The sequence below is a fragment of the Grampus griseus genome, assembly GCF_964374135.1.
Source record: "Grampus griseus genome assembly, chromosome: 15".
Taxonomy (NCBI): domain Eukaryota; kingdom Metazoa; phylum Chordata; class Mammalia; order Artiodactyla; family Delphinidae; genus Grampus; species Grampus griseus.
The window spans coordinates 58833409-58847809 of NC_139009.1; the positions used below are offsets into that span (position 1 = coordinate 58833409).

At 40.3% G+C, this 14401-nt stretch overlaps 1 pseudogene across 1 annotated transcript; it reads left to right on the forward strand.

Moving 5' to 3' along the window:
• Nucleotides 1–147: 147 nt before the first annotated feature.
• Nucleotides 148–1317, forward strand: LOC309834116 (phagosome assembly factor 1-like; annotated as a pseudogene). Its single transcript has one exon. The product of its transcript is annotated as a phagosome assembly factor 1-like (transcript).
• The last annotated feature ends 13084 nt before the right edge of the window (nt 1318–14401 follow it).

Genomic DNA, 14401 nt, shown 5'->3' on the forward strand with positions numbered 1-14401 from the left:
CCGGGAGACAATCTTTCAGAAAGCTCTGAGGACTTTTCTGCCCATTAGAAGTTAATGCACAGGGCCTCCCGAGGCTGCTGCCAGTCAGGTGAGCTCCGGTCTGTCTGCGCTGTGGCAGGGAGGCTGCCGGATCAGCGAACCAAACCAATGCTGGGCGTGGAGGTGGTGCCTCAGTGTTCTCTGGGAAACAAGCAATGGGAAGGTGCACTGGTCTCCTCTAAGCCATCACCTCATCTTTAACCTGGCTCAGGATGGGATGAAACTATCAGAGACTTAAGGTGATCGAAATATATGACTTGACTAAAGTAAAGTTAAAATATTGTGGTGTGCATTTCAATTCTCAAGCCATAGCTCCCACCATTGAGCAGATTGACCGGTCTTTCGATGCAACCCATCCTGGAGTGTACAACTCCACTGAGCAGCTCTTCCACCTCAACTTCAGAGGACTGTCTTTTTCTCTTTTCAGCTAGATTCATGGACCGAGGCTCCCAAGTGCGAACCCAGTTTTGCCCATGGTCTGGCTTCTCTCCAGACAACACACGAAGCAATCGTGAAACGAATGCACATCTACAGTGGAAACAGCCTACAGGATACCAAGGTTCCCATGATGCCCCGAGCTGTTTCCTGGGCAATGTGTGTGCTGAGAGTATAGATGTTCTTTGAGATGGAACTGGACCCTCAGGTTTATGACTTCGCCTACTTGCCGCAGGTTGCGGACCCAGCCTATTAACAGATGCCAAGATGTGGGTATTTGAATTCTTAGTGTATTTTGGCAGTTCCTGCCAAGATGTTCTTAGCATGCTTACCTCTCCACACAAGGTCTTCTACAAGTCAGAAGACAAAATGAAGATTTATTCTCCTTCTCCTGATAAGCAAGTTCCATCCAAGTGCGATGACTACTTTTTTAACTACTTCACTCTTGGAGTGGACATCCTCTTTGACGCGAATACACTCAAAGTGAAGAACTTTGTCCTATACACCAATTACCCTGGACATTATAATTTTAACATTTATCACCACTGTGAGTTCAAGAATCCACTAACTGTAAAGAGAGAAAACACAGATGGTCAGACAGAAACGTGCATGACCTACAGCAAGGGGGACAACATCCAAGAGCTTCTGGGCCATCCTGTGGAGAGGCCTGTTGCTCTGCACAGGTCCTGCTCCCCAGACAACACCAACCCATTTGGCTCCACATTCTGCTTTGGTCTTCAGCGGATGATCTTTGAGGTCATGCAGAACAACCACATTGCCTCGGTGATCATTTATGGCCCTCCCAGGCCTGATGCAGACCTGAGGGCCACAGAGCTCCACTAGGATCATCACCACCCATGCCCCTCTGCCCCATGGAACTGTGCATCGCATCCTATTCGGCAGGCCACCCTGTGGGTTTTCTTGGACACCTTGTCAGTGTGGAAGGGCTGTTGTGATATTTTGAGCTCAGGCTGGGTGCTCTGCCATGGGGTGAGAGGCCCAGATATTCCTCTGTCCATTCTTAGCCTGCTGGTGCCAACAGGGGGCACAGACTACAAAGAGAAGCACAAACTCTGAGCCTTGATACCTGGACCCAGGAGCTCTCGGCTAACGTGTAAGGGGAGAGTGTTCTGTCTCCCCTGACCCACACAAGTTGGGAAAACTTGAGGCTCTTTCTGTGGCTGAGGACCCAGGCACCCAGGACAAGGACAGGGTCCTGCCTTTGGCCCAACATTGCCACATGACCCTTAAGGCAAGCAGGTAGCATGTCCATAGTACTTGGCTGCAACTTTTGTACTACATCCACTTTAGTTACTGGATGAGCTGGCTGTGGCCAAGGTGGCCCACCTGCCCTTCCCTGTTTCTTTCATGCATGCGCTCCCTGCCAGGCCCGGTAGGCACACCCAACTGGTTGAAACACAACTTTCTCCCATCAGGGTATGTGCCCAGGCCTGCTTCCCACCTTTCTTGGAGCCAGGCTTCAAGGCCGCCTGTTCCTCTACTCTGCCCCAACCTGGCTGACAGGGCTGCATGTTTCCATCCTGTTTGCCTCTTTTATTTAATGCCAGAGTTGTAGCCAGAGACAACTTCCTCCTTTTTTGTGTTTCAGCATTCTGCTCTGTACTGTGGGCTTGACTCCCCTTCCCTGACTCTGGGCCGTGTCCCCTGGCCAGGCCCATTCATAGCTCAAGTCCTCTGGGGCTCAAGGAGGGCTGGGCTGCTCAGTCTCTTTGTGGAATTTGCTAAGGAAAGTAGTATATGTGCTTTAAAAATATTAATCCTTTTGAAAAGAATTGAGAAAAGAAATGTATAATTTTATTCCATTTTAAGTTATTTTCATTTAGCAACTTGTGATACATAGATGACAATTTTGTGAGTTTTTCAAATGTGTGTACAGATTTTTGTAAGTATAGCTCTTTTGTAATTAACTCATGTACAGCCTCATCCTGTATAGTTTAACATCCTGTATAGTTTAGCCCAGGGGACCTGCCTTGGGCTCCCGTGTAGTGCCTGGGCCCACAGCCAGGCTTGTGTGGCATTCCCATGACTTTGGGACTGATTGGTGTCTTCCCATGTGGACTGTGGCCTGGCCAGAGACCCCCCCCCCACCACACAACCCACTGTGGGGCAGCCAGGACTGTTCCCATCCTCTTAGAATGGGGGAACCTTCCTCATGCCCTGCCTGTACCCCTCCTCCAATAAAGACCTATGCCCTTAGCAACAGCTCACCATGTGCTGTTGCTGGGATGTTTGTACTTAAAAAATAAATAAATAAAAGAGAATACACAGTTATATACATTTTGAAGACAAAGAGTTATATATCAAATGATGTATTGACAGTTTACATAGTCCAGATCTGCATGTACAAGGCAAGTAGCGAGTCATCTTGATTAAGGATTAAGAAAGGAATATGGGGATTCCCTGGCGGTCCAGTGGTTAGGACTCGGCACTTTCACTGCCCAGGCTGTGTTCAATCCCTGGTCGGGGAACTAAGATCCTGCAAGCTGTGTGCTGCAGCCAAAAAATAATAGCAATAAATAAAATAAAATAAAATACACTTGAGCTGGAAATGAAAACCCTCTTTAGTTGAGAAGGAAAAGAAATAAAACAGCCCCATGTTCAATGCTGCCTCATCCCTCATGTTATGTCTCATCCCTCATGTTATAGCCTAAGGAATTACCTTTCTGGTGCCAGGAAGAATTGCTCTTTACCATCAAGCAGGCATTCCTGTGTCTTTTAAGGAGATCTGGTTTATGTATAATTGTAGAAGCACAGTGCACACTAAAAAGGAGGATTGGCCCAAATGGGCAGAGAGAAAGTTTTATGTTTAAATGTTTTTGTCCTCCCTTAAAAATAGTTTTATTTCATCAGTTCCCTCTTTTGATCATTAATGTTTTGATAGAAAGCATTAAGTGATCAAATATTTGGTCCCTTGATGTCACCTGTGGTTGCTTACCTACCCTGGGTCTGTCATGTCCCTCCATTGCCAGTTCTAAAAGCCTGGTTCTTTCTTTCCTTTTAGGGGGCCTGTAGTGGTATAATGTCTGTCAAGCACTGACAGTGAATTCCAAGTTGCCCAGTAGGACTTATGTCAATTTTACATTGCATGTGCATTGTGCATGTTCATTATTTTATAGAGAACTATAGATGTAATCAATAGTTTCAATCAGTTTAGATATTATTATTTTAGTAGAAGTTGGTGACACATAGCACGAAATGCAAGAAACCATCACTTTATAAGTTATACAAACTGTCATCAAAATTACCAACAGGAGTAAGAATGCCATTAGTAAAGATTTAAAGCAGGACCCCCCCCCCCCACCCCGAACCAAACCTTTTTCCTAGTGTTTCTCCTAAACTGGGAAGAAGATCATTTACAGTGGAAATTTGCGTTTTCATATGTGTCACAATATGGGTTATATTAGAAGACTCTTGGGAAGCAGTTAAAATATCTAGGGCCATGTGATTTTTTATTTTTTATTTTATTTATTTTTTGGCGGCACGCGGGCTCCTCACTGTTGTGGCCTCTCCCGCCACAGAGCACAGGCTCCGGATGCACAGGCCCAGCAGCCATGGCCCACGGGCCCAGCCACTCCGCGGCATGTGGGATCTTCCCGGACCAGGGGCACGAACCCGTGTCCCCTGCATCGGCAGGCAGACTCCCAACCACTGCACCACCAGGGAGGCCCAGGCCATGTGATTTTATAGGACCTCTTTTCTCATCATGGAAACTTCTGAATTGAGCAAGCTAATGGCTTGGTTACTATCATTTAAGGCTTGCTGGGTGAATTTTGTTAAAGTCTCTGTGAATAATGACAACTTCTATTCCAAGTGAAGGAATAAATATTGTGACCAAACGATCATACCAATGCAAGACTGATTGATCCCAGTGTGTTCACATTAAAGGCAGATTGGCAGGGACAGTTTCAAAGGCTACCTGTAGGTGACCTTGCGCATGAGTAAAACCAATTGTGCATCTTCCTAACCAACCTGGGGAGAGGCAAGGCCATAAAATTGTTCAATAAATCCATTGGATCCTGGTAGGAGCTAAGTAATATATATATATATATATTTATATCCATTATCTCTTTTTTAAATTAATTATTTTTATTATATTTTTGGCTGCATTGGGTCTTCGTTGCTGCGCACGGGCTTTCTCTAGTTGCGGCGAGCGGGGGCTACTCTTCTTTGCGGTATGCGGGCTTCTCATTGTGGTGGCCTCTCCTGCTGCAGAGCATAGGCTCCAGGCGCCCAGGCCTCAGTAGTTGTGGCACGCGGGCTCAGTAGTTGTGGTGCACGGGCTTAGCTGCTCCGCGGCACGTGGGATCTTCCCGCACCAGGGCTCGACCTCGTGTCCTCTGCATTGGCAGGCGGACCCCCAGCCACTGTGTCATCAGGGAAACCCTAAGTAATATATTTAATATCTAGTGAAAAGGAGTATTTATAGTCAGGTTCTGAACAAATGTCATTCATTGGCTGAATAAGAGGGTCCCACTTAGTGATATCAGTGGTAGCTGGCACAGTCCTAGTGTATCTTTCTTCTAAAATAAAATTTCTAAGGGCCATCCAGTTAGAGCCTTGGAGAGAAGAAATCCACCAAGGTACACCCGGAAGAATCTGTCATAGATTACTCACTGTAAAGCCAACAATTGAATTAATTTTAAACCCTACTTAGGTTTTGTGCCCATGATAGAAAAAATTGATATATGCAAAAGTCCACGAAATCAATAAAACACTATAAATAATCATGTAAGTCAGGTCCAGCATCTCAAGATAGCTTTCTACTTCTGATGTCATTGTCTTCTTGTCCTAGTGTGGGTGTAGTTTCTCTTCTATTTGAGCACTGTTTTAAAGTGAGTTGAGGTCAGCAGTCTTCTCTATAGACCAGCCCAGTGCAGGACCCTTCTAAAGTGGGACATAAGGATCCAAAAGTCAATTTCCTTTAGTTTTACTGTGTATGAGCTAGTCAAGTGTACCTGGTAAGGGTCTTTCTATCTAGGTTGGAGATGGACCTTTAAATAATGTCTTTCCCAGTATGCATAATCTGCCTGGTTGCAGGTCACGGGACAACTGATCTTTGCCCAAAGACAGACTACTGGGATAAGCTTCAGAAAGAAACTTAGAATGTCCTTTAAAAAGTTAATTAAACTTTACAATAATATAACATAGTAATGAGGAGCCCTTCAGGAAGTGAGTCCTAGGTAGTATATATAAAACTCCAAAGACACGAACAACGCTAGAATTGAATATCCACAAGTAATTTTTCTCTCTAAAATTATCCTCATTGCCACCAAATATAGCCAAATTAAGACTAATTTGTTTGTAAAATAAGCCTGGCTTCAATAAACTTATCTTAATTATTTACATAAGTGTAATTGATTATATAGGCTCTTTAAATTGGCTTTGCTGGAAGTTTTCGTAAGGAATCTCAGGTTAAACTTTTAAAAGGCCTGTCAAGGGTGGGCAAGCCACATCAAGGGCTTGCTATCAGATTCTGCCTGTGGTATCGATAGATTTGGGTGAATTCCTCTCTTCTCAAGGTCCCCAAAATATCACCAGCCAGCAGGTGGACTTCTTTATTTACCTGGCAAGGCTGCTGAGAACACTGAAAGCAGGGTACCAGGTTGTTTTCCAAGGGGCTTTATAGCTCCATAAAGTTCACCTTAGTTCTTTAAAGTTATTTGGTCATATCTGATTCTATCATATTCTGTAATACAACATTCCAGTCAAAGCCATGTTAATATAACCAATGTTTCCAATTATGTCCTGTTATAAGGAGAACAGATTCTTATTGAACTTATACAAATAACTATATTGCCTAAAAATAAGAATATTCACTAAGAGTTTCCAAATTCTGAAGTAATTAAGTTGAGAGAAAGGATAAATATTTCAATTCTGCTTAAAAACGTACAATTTACCAAGTTGCTATAAGTCATTCTTAGCTTAAGAGGAAACATTTCCTTAAAACTGGAAAACAAAGGTTAAAAGCCAAAAATATTTCAGACAAAAAGCCATAAAAATTATAACCATATTCATCAGTTCACTCAGTCCTATGTAGCTAATCCTTGTTGATCTTGATCATCTGTTAACAGTTTATGAAGCCATTTTGTTTTCCATTAGAACTCTTTAACTTCTTACCCAGATTTGTGGTATGATTTGAACGATATCAGAAACCTGTACTTGTCAAAAGTTTCTTTCTATGAATATTCTTGAAGATGAAGCATTTTTTTTCAAAAACATCAGAGTACAACAATAGCTGTCCATAAATGGTAAAACGACTTTAGGGCTTCCCTGGTGGCGCAGTGATTGAGAGTCCGCCTACCGATGCAGGGAACATGGGTTCGTGCCCCGGTCCGGGATGATCCCACATGCCGCGGAGCGGCTGGGCCCGTGGGCCATGGCTGCTGGGGCTGCGCGTCCGGAGCCTGTGCTCCGCAACGGGAGAGGCCACAACAGTGAGAGGCCCGCGTACCGCAAAAAAAACAAAAACAAAAGACTTTAAAAGGTATGGTTAAAGATCTAATTACAATGCAATTGACAAAGAAACTTGGTCTCATCAAATCACGTTCTTTTTCTTGCTGACAAATTTTTTAACAGAGATTGTAAGATCTTATTTGACTTCTAGCAAACCTAGTACTTAATGTTGATGGTTCCACAGACACATCTGTATCAGTTAAACCAAAAAATTTAAACTAATTTTGATACCAAATATTAATTTAACATTGAATACTTTCCAGTGAACCTGAAATTCATTTGGGTTAGTTTCTTTTATATTTCTGAGTATTTACATAAGAGCTTAGTTTTATTTAAGCCAATTAAATAGAGCTAATTTACATTAATTGGCATTTAATTTTGGTAAAGCCATCCGAACGTAAAGATATATCATATCTATAACGTACACATGTATAGACAGACACAACCAAAGATCTCATAGCTTCATTTTCAAGTCTAGTCATGAATCAGGTATTACAATATAAACTCACTAGTTTGTAAATAACAATTGGAGTAAGTTAGGTTTATCTGCATGAGTTTAAAAAAGCCTCTTTTCCACCTTTTTTTCCTCTCAGTCTCAGGAATTGGAGATGGTTTAGGTAAGAGTAAGGTAAGAGTTCCTGAGAGTCCTGGTAGAACACTTACATCTCAAGGCATAGGGAGAGAAAAGCAAGTCCCTCCTAGAAGATCTTGTTCCCTTAGGGTCTGAATTCTGAAAAGATGTTTATCAAGCTGGCATTATATAACTGCATATGCAAAGCCAGTTTGGGAATGTCAGAAAGAGCCCCATCTTGGTCATTTTCAGGGCGTGACTTTCCACAGTTCCCAACTAAGTAAGCTCTTGCAGGTATCAGTTCCATAAATGTAATACGTAAGCCCAGCTGGGGTTCCCATAGGTGCCTGTCTGTCAGGGAGCTGTTTGGCCTTTGAGGAACAATTTCCCATTATTAATTTGGTAGCCTAATTCAACAACTTTCTGAGAACAGTGTGGTGTATCGAATGTGTGCTGCTTCTGAGTCTAGCTCCTCAGAGAGTTAACCTTGGATTGGTTTGACTCTTTTACATGTCTCTGTTCTTCCCTCTGATAGTCTAAAACTGCTTTGGGTGCTCAGAGCACTAGATGATCAGTCTTTACATCATGTGTCTCAGGAAGAGCAGAAATGACTTAATAGTACTGGGATTTCCTGTGAGACTGCTCCATGTCACAAGGATTAATCCTCAGACATTTCCACTAAGTTCTCAGTTGCCTGAGGACACCTTGTGGCCAGAAGGAGCAAATGTCCCTTTTCTTCGGAGTGGAATAATTCAGCCTCTCATTTCACTAGCCGTTTGTTCAGACCATATATCTACTTGTTTTTCAATTAAGCCAAATTTAACAAAAACCTGACCACCTATCTGGGTTTCCCTGAGCCTCCCACCCAGATCCCCCTAAGTCCCTAAGAAATGTACCAGTGCTCTTTAAGACTCCAAGTCTTAAGTAAAATCAGCTTGAATAAAATTTGTAGGACCATCACCTAAAACAATAAGATCTGGATATCAGGAGAACTTACAGGAACACCTGAAAAGTACTGAGAAGCCAGTGGAACTCAAAGGACCTGAGCTGGTACTGAACAACAACCAGTTCAGGTAGTCTCCAGGTGTCCTCTGATGGGTATCTCTGATATCCTGCTGGCTATGCTATGCAAATGTCTATGAAAAGTTATTAGTAGTCAATCTAAGAAGGAAATAATTTTATTTGAGCCAATAGAAGACAGTCTTTCAGAAAGCCCTGAGGACTGTTTTGCCCATTAGAAGTTAAAGCACAGTTATATACATTTTGGAGACAAAAGGTTATATATCAAATGATGTATTGACAGTCTACGTAGTTCAGACCTCCTTGTATAAGGCAAGAAGTGGGTAATTGGTGACCCCTTACAAGATTAAAAAGTAAATGTTATATCCTAAGAAGCTACCTTGCTGGCACCAGGAAAAAATTGTTTTTATGGTTGAGCAGGCATTCCTACATCTGCTAAAGAGATCTGGTTAATATATCATACAGATGTACAGTGCAACAAGGGTAGTAGCCCAAACAGGCAGAGAGAGAATTTTATGTTTAAAATTTTTCTTGTCCTGCCTTAAAAATAATATTATTTCATCAGTATAAACAGAAACATAAAATATGCAGTCCTTTGTGACAGGCTTATTTCACTTAGCATTATGCTTTTATGGTTCGTCTATGTTATAGCATGTATCAATACTTCATTCCTCGGGTTCCCTGGTGGCGCAGTGGTTAAGAATCCGCCTGCCAATGCAGGGGACACGGATTCGAGCCCTGGTCCAGGAAGATCCCACATACCGTGGAGCAACTAAGCCCGTGTGCCACAACTACTGAGCCCATGCGCCACAACTTCTGAGCCTGTGCTCTAGAGCCCGCGAGCCACAACTACTGAAGCCCGCACGCCTAGAGCCCGTGCTCTGGAACAAGGGAAGCCACTGCAATGAGAAGCCTGCTCACCCAACAAAGAGTAGGCCTCGCTCGATGCAACTAAAAAAGCCCGCGTGCAACAACGAAGACCCAACGCAACAAAAATTAAAAGAAAATACTTCATTCCTTTATCTTGTTCCAAATAAAATTCCTTCCAATGGATACAGCAGAAGTATTTTTTTAAGCTTTGAAAAGTTTGTTAAAACTTTATTATTTTATTATATATTATATATATTTTTAAAGCTTTATTAAAAACTTTAATGAAGTATTAAAGTTACAACTATGTTGTCCTAAATTAGAAATAACATCCAGAAAAGAATCAGGGTTATCTTGAAGCAAAAAGACAGCTTTACTGTTCACAAGGTTTGCAAACTGGGGATACACAGCCCTCAGCTGAAACTGAAATTGTGTTCTCAGTGGGGGAAAGGGGTGAGGGATTTTTAAAAGTGAAACCCTCAGAAGCCATAGCTGGGAGACTTGTAAGGGGATTGGATGGCCCTTGCAGACTGACTACAAGTCCTCCCATCATGATCAATGATTGGCTGTCATTGGAGCTTCTTGATTGGGGCTTTTCTACGTAGGACCCTTAGCAGAATAAAAGTCTTTAAAGTTTTTGTTCGTGGTTTTTCTACGAACACAGAGTATGTGACTGAACCCCAGGTCTGTCATGACTGCCTGCCCCATTTTATTTTTGGCCCCCGTTAGCCACACTGGTCCATTTTCTATGTTCTTCCTTGGGAGATTTCTCTTATTTTTTTACTTTTTCTTAAAGGACCTTATTTTATTTTCAGAAAAGTAGTACATGCTCACTGTCACAAGTGAAACAATGTAGATAAACAAGGAAATGATTAATAATCACCTTATCCTCCCCCCATGAGTTTGTAAGCTTCCACATCTTACTTTGCTTGCATACAGATGCACATGTCTGTAAGTACTTTGGGGTTTTGTTATTTTTAAAAATGTGGTTACACCATGGATATTACTTGCAGCTTTCTTTTCTCGCTTAAACTTGCATCATAGATATTCTCCAGTTCAACTAATATGGATCTAATTAATTGTTATTTTAAAAGCAGCAAAGAGTCCACAGAATATGCCACAATTTTTTCAGTGGCAAATTGAATAAGTGATAAATGGCATTCATTGACATACATTCAGGTTTCACCTATTTTTTATTTGTTTGTTTTTGTAACTTTTAATCTCCCTCACCTATTTCACTCCTTCCCATGACCTTCTCTCCTCTGACAATTACCTGTTCATTCTCTGTAACTATGATTCTGTTTTGTTATGTGTGTTCATTTGTTTTGTTTTTTAGTTTCCACATATATGTGAAATCGCACAGTGTTTATCTTTCACTGTCTGATTTATTTCAGTTAGCATAATACCCTCTGGGTCCATCCATGATGTCACAAATGTCATGATTACATTCTTTTTTCTGGCTCAGTAATATTCCTTTTTATATATTATGTATAATATATTCCTTGCTACGTAATATATAGGAAGGAATATCTAATATATAATTTTATATATATCTAATATATTTCTTTCTATATATTTTTTCTCTATATATTTATTTTATATATTCATTATATATAGTAAATATATATATCTATATGTATGTATATTTATTTACTTCTCTATCCATTCATCTATTGATGGGCACTTAAAATGCTTCCAAGCTAAACATCCATCAACAGAGGAATGAATGAAGAAGATATGGTACATATATACAATGGAATATTACTCAGCCATTAAAAAGAATGGAATAATGCCATTTGCAGCAACATGGATGGACCTAGAGATCGTCATACTGAGTGAAGTAAGTCAGAGAAAGACAAATATCATATGATATCACTTATATGTGGAATCTAAGAAAAGGGTACAAATGAACTTATCTACGAAACAGAAATAGAGTCACAGATGCAGAAAACAAACTTACAGTTACCAGGGGGTAATGTGGCTTACCCTCTGACAATGGCTTTTGCTGGGTCCCATATCTTTTGGGTCATTGCATTTTTGTTTTCTCATTTGTCTTCAGGTATTTCTTGATTTCCTCTTTGATTTCTTCAGTGACCCATTGGTTGTTCAGTAGCATATTGTTTAGCCTCCACATGTTTGTACTGTGTTTTTTGCACTTTTTTGTTTCTTGTAGTTGATTTCTAGTCTCATAGTGTTGTGGTTGGAAAAGATGTTTGACATGATTTCAATCTTTTAAACTTTACTGAGATTTATTTTGTGGACTATCATGTGACCTATCCTGGAGAATGTTCCTGGTGTACTTGAAAAGAATGTGTATTCTGCTGTTTTGAATGCAATTTTGTTTATATATCTATTAAGTCAAACCGGTTTACTGTGTTGTTTAAGAACAGTGTTTCTATATTGATTTTCTGTCTGGAGATCTGTCCATTGATGTGATATTGGTGTTTAATTCCCCAATATTTTTGTGTTCCAGTGAATGTCTCCCTTATGTCTTCTAGTATTTTACACCTGTTCCCCCCCCACCACTACAAACAATGTTGCAGTAAGCATCCTGGTACATATACCTTTATGACTAATTATTTTATCTCTGTAGATTTCCAAACATGGGATTTATAAATTAAATATTGGGCTGGCCAAAAAGTTCATTCAGTTTTTTTCCATACCATCTTATGGAAAAACCCAAATGAACTTTTTGGCCAACCCAATATTATCTTTTTATGTATCTTAATAAATAATTGTTTTTAAAAGGTTTTAGTCATTCACACCCCCACCAACAAAGTCAGTACCTGAGATCTATGTCTACGCCACCTTTTTTTCTGCATTAAGATGTTATTATTCTTATTAGTTTCCCCCAGTATGATTGATGAAAACTGGTATCTCCTTGTTTGCAGTTACATTCATTTAAACTACTACTGGAGTTGAGAATTTCTTCATCTTGTCTTTTTGACCAACGGCACTTGCTTTCTCTTTTGTGATTTACCTAATTATGTACTTTGTCTGTATTTATATTGAGTTGTTTACCTCTTCTTATCCATTTGTAGAGTTCTTTGTATGTTTGTGATATAAACCACCATCTTGTCTGTCATTTTAGTGGCAAATATTCATTGTTTTTTTAACCTTTTAAAATTTTATCTCTGGTCATCTGAAAATGTTTATGTTTTATGTAATCAAATATGTTTATCTTTTCTCATATTACCTCTAAATTTCCTATCTTGCCTAGGACAGAATAAATATCATTTACACTATTTAGAATAAGAAAGAAATGAGATGTTTGGAAGTAACAGCATATGCAAATGAATTTCTTAAGGTAGTTCCAATGAAGAAAAAAAACCTGGAGACATAGCAGAATTATTGATTTCAGCATTGTCATAGACAAAAAAAGCCATACACTTGTTAAGTTTTAACTTTTATCAGTAATTTAGTATTTCACTGGGGAAAAGTCCAGTGTGAATACAAAGCTGGACACCTGTCAACATTTAAGTTTTAATCAATGATATACTGTTGCAATAGGGAAATGTTCAAATCAACTTCGATTTGTACTTAGGTGATCTCATGTTTTAAAAGGAGAATGAGAGAATGGGGGTGGGGGCATGAGTAGGGGACCAGTAAAGTTAGGGAAATGAAAGATTACAAAAATTGAGAAGCAGCTGTTAGGCAAGTGAAATCCCTCTGCTTTCGTTAACTGCTGCTTATCAAATTTAGTCTCCAGTCCTTCCACAAAGACTAGAAGATAGGGACTCTATCTTCATTTGTTAGCTGGAACTAACACTACATTTTTTTGGCAGCCTTGAGTTTTTTCAGATAGGCACTTTAAGGGAAGTTGGGCTCATTCCAAGGATGCGGCTTTGAGCTGTTGTAAACTATGTTAGTATCTATATGCTAAAGCTGAGGCCCTGTTGAGAAGAGGTCTCAGAAGAACCTGGCTAGAGTTTGGTCAAGGAGAGGATCTTAGTGTCTAGGTTCTTAAGGAGACTGCTTTCTTGAACACTTCTTTGAATAAATATTTCTTATATTACTTTATTATTACACTTCATATACATGGTAACATTTTCCACCAACGACTTAAAAAAAATCTTTTTGAGTTTTAGTGACAGTATTCTTTTGAAAAGTTAAGAGTGCAGAATGAGAAAGCCTTCAATCCACCTCCACTTTGCAAGTCTTTTTTACTGTCTCTTCATCAAGGGTCCTTTCAGCAGAATCTTTCCTAATGTTTCAGAAGCAGAAATGAAAGTTTCCACTTAGGACAGGTGTGTGAAGTTCACTGACATGGTAAATTCTAATCAACCAACATATACTTATTGAAGGGCTTTTAGGCTTAATGTACTTAGGTGTTGTGGGCATAATGTAGTTTGGAAAAAGAAAAGTAAAAAACACATAATTTAGTTCTTTCTTTGTAACTTGTAGAAAAAGGAGACTTAATCTTCATATTTTTATGTTCTTTCTGTTTTTTTTTAAAAGACTTTATTTCTTTTTTTTCATTGCAGTGCGTGGGCTTCTCATTGCGGTGGCTTCTCTTGTTGTGGAGCTTGGGCTCTAGGTACGTGGGCTTCAGTAGTCGTGGCACACAGGCTCAGTAGTTGTGGCTCACGGGCTTAGCTGCTCTGTGGCATGTGGGATCTTCCTGGACCAGGGCTTGAATCTGTGTTCCCTGCATTGGCAGGCGGATTCTTAACTGCTGCACCACCAGCAAAGTCCCTATTTTTATGTTCTTACATGGAAGTGTTTATTTCTTGTGTGACTTGCATCTTGTTCCATTAACACCTCCATTTCCCCCTTTCTTACTGTGCTCTACTGGCTGTTCCACAAACATGCCAGGCATTTTCCTTGCCTAGAAAGCTCTTTCCCTAGATATTCACCTGGCCCACTCTCTCACTTACTGCAAACTTTTGCTCAAATGCCATCCTGCTCAATGAGGCTTGATCTGACCATCCTATTTAAAATTGCAAGCCATTCCCCTTTCCTCTTTCCCCACCCTACATCATTTACTTGTTTACT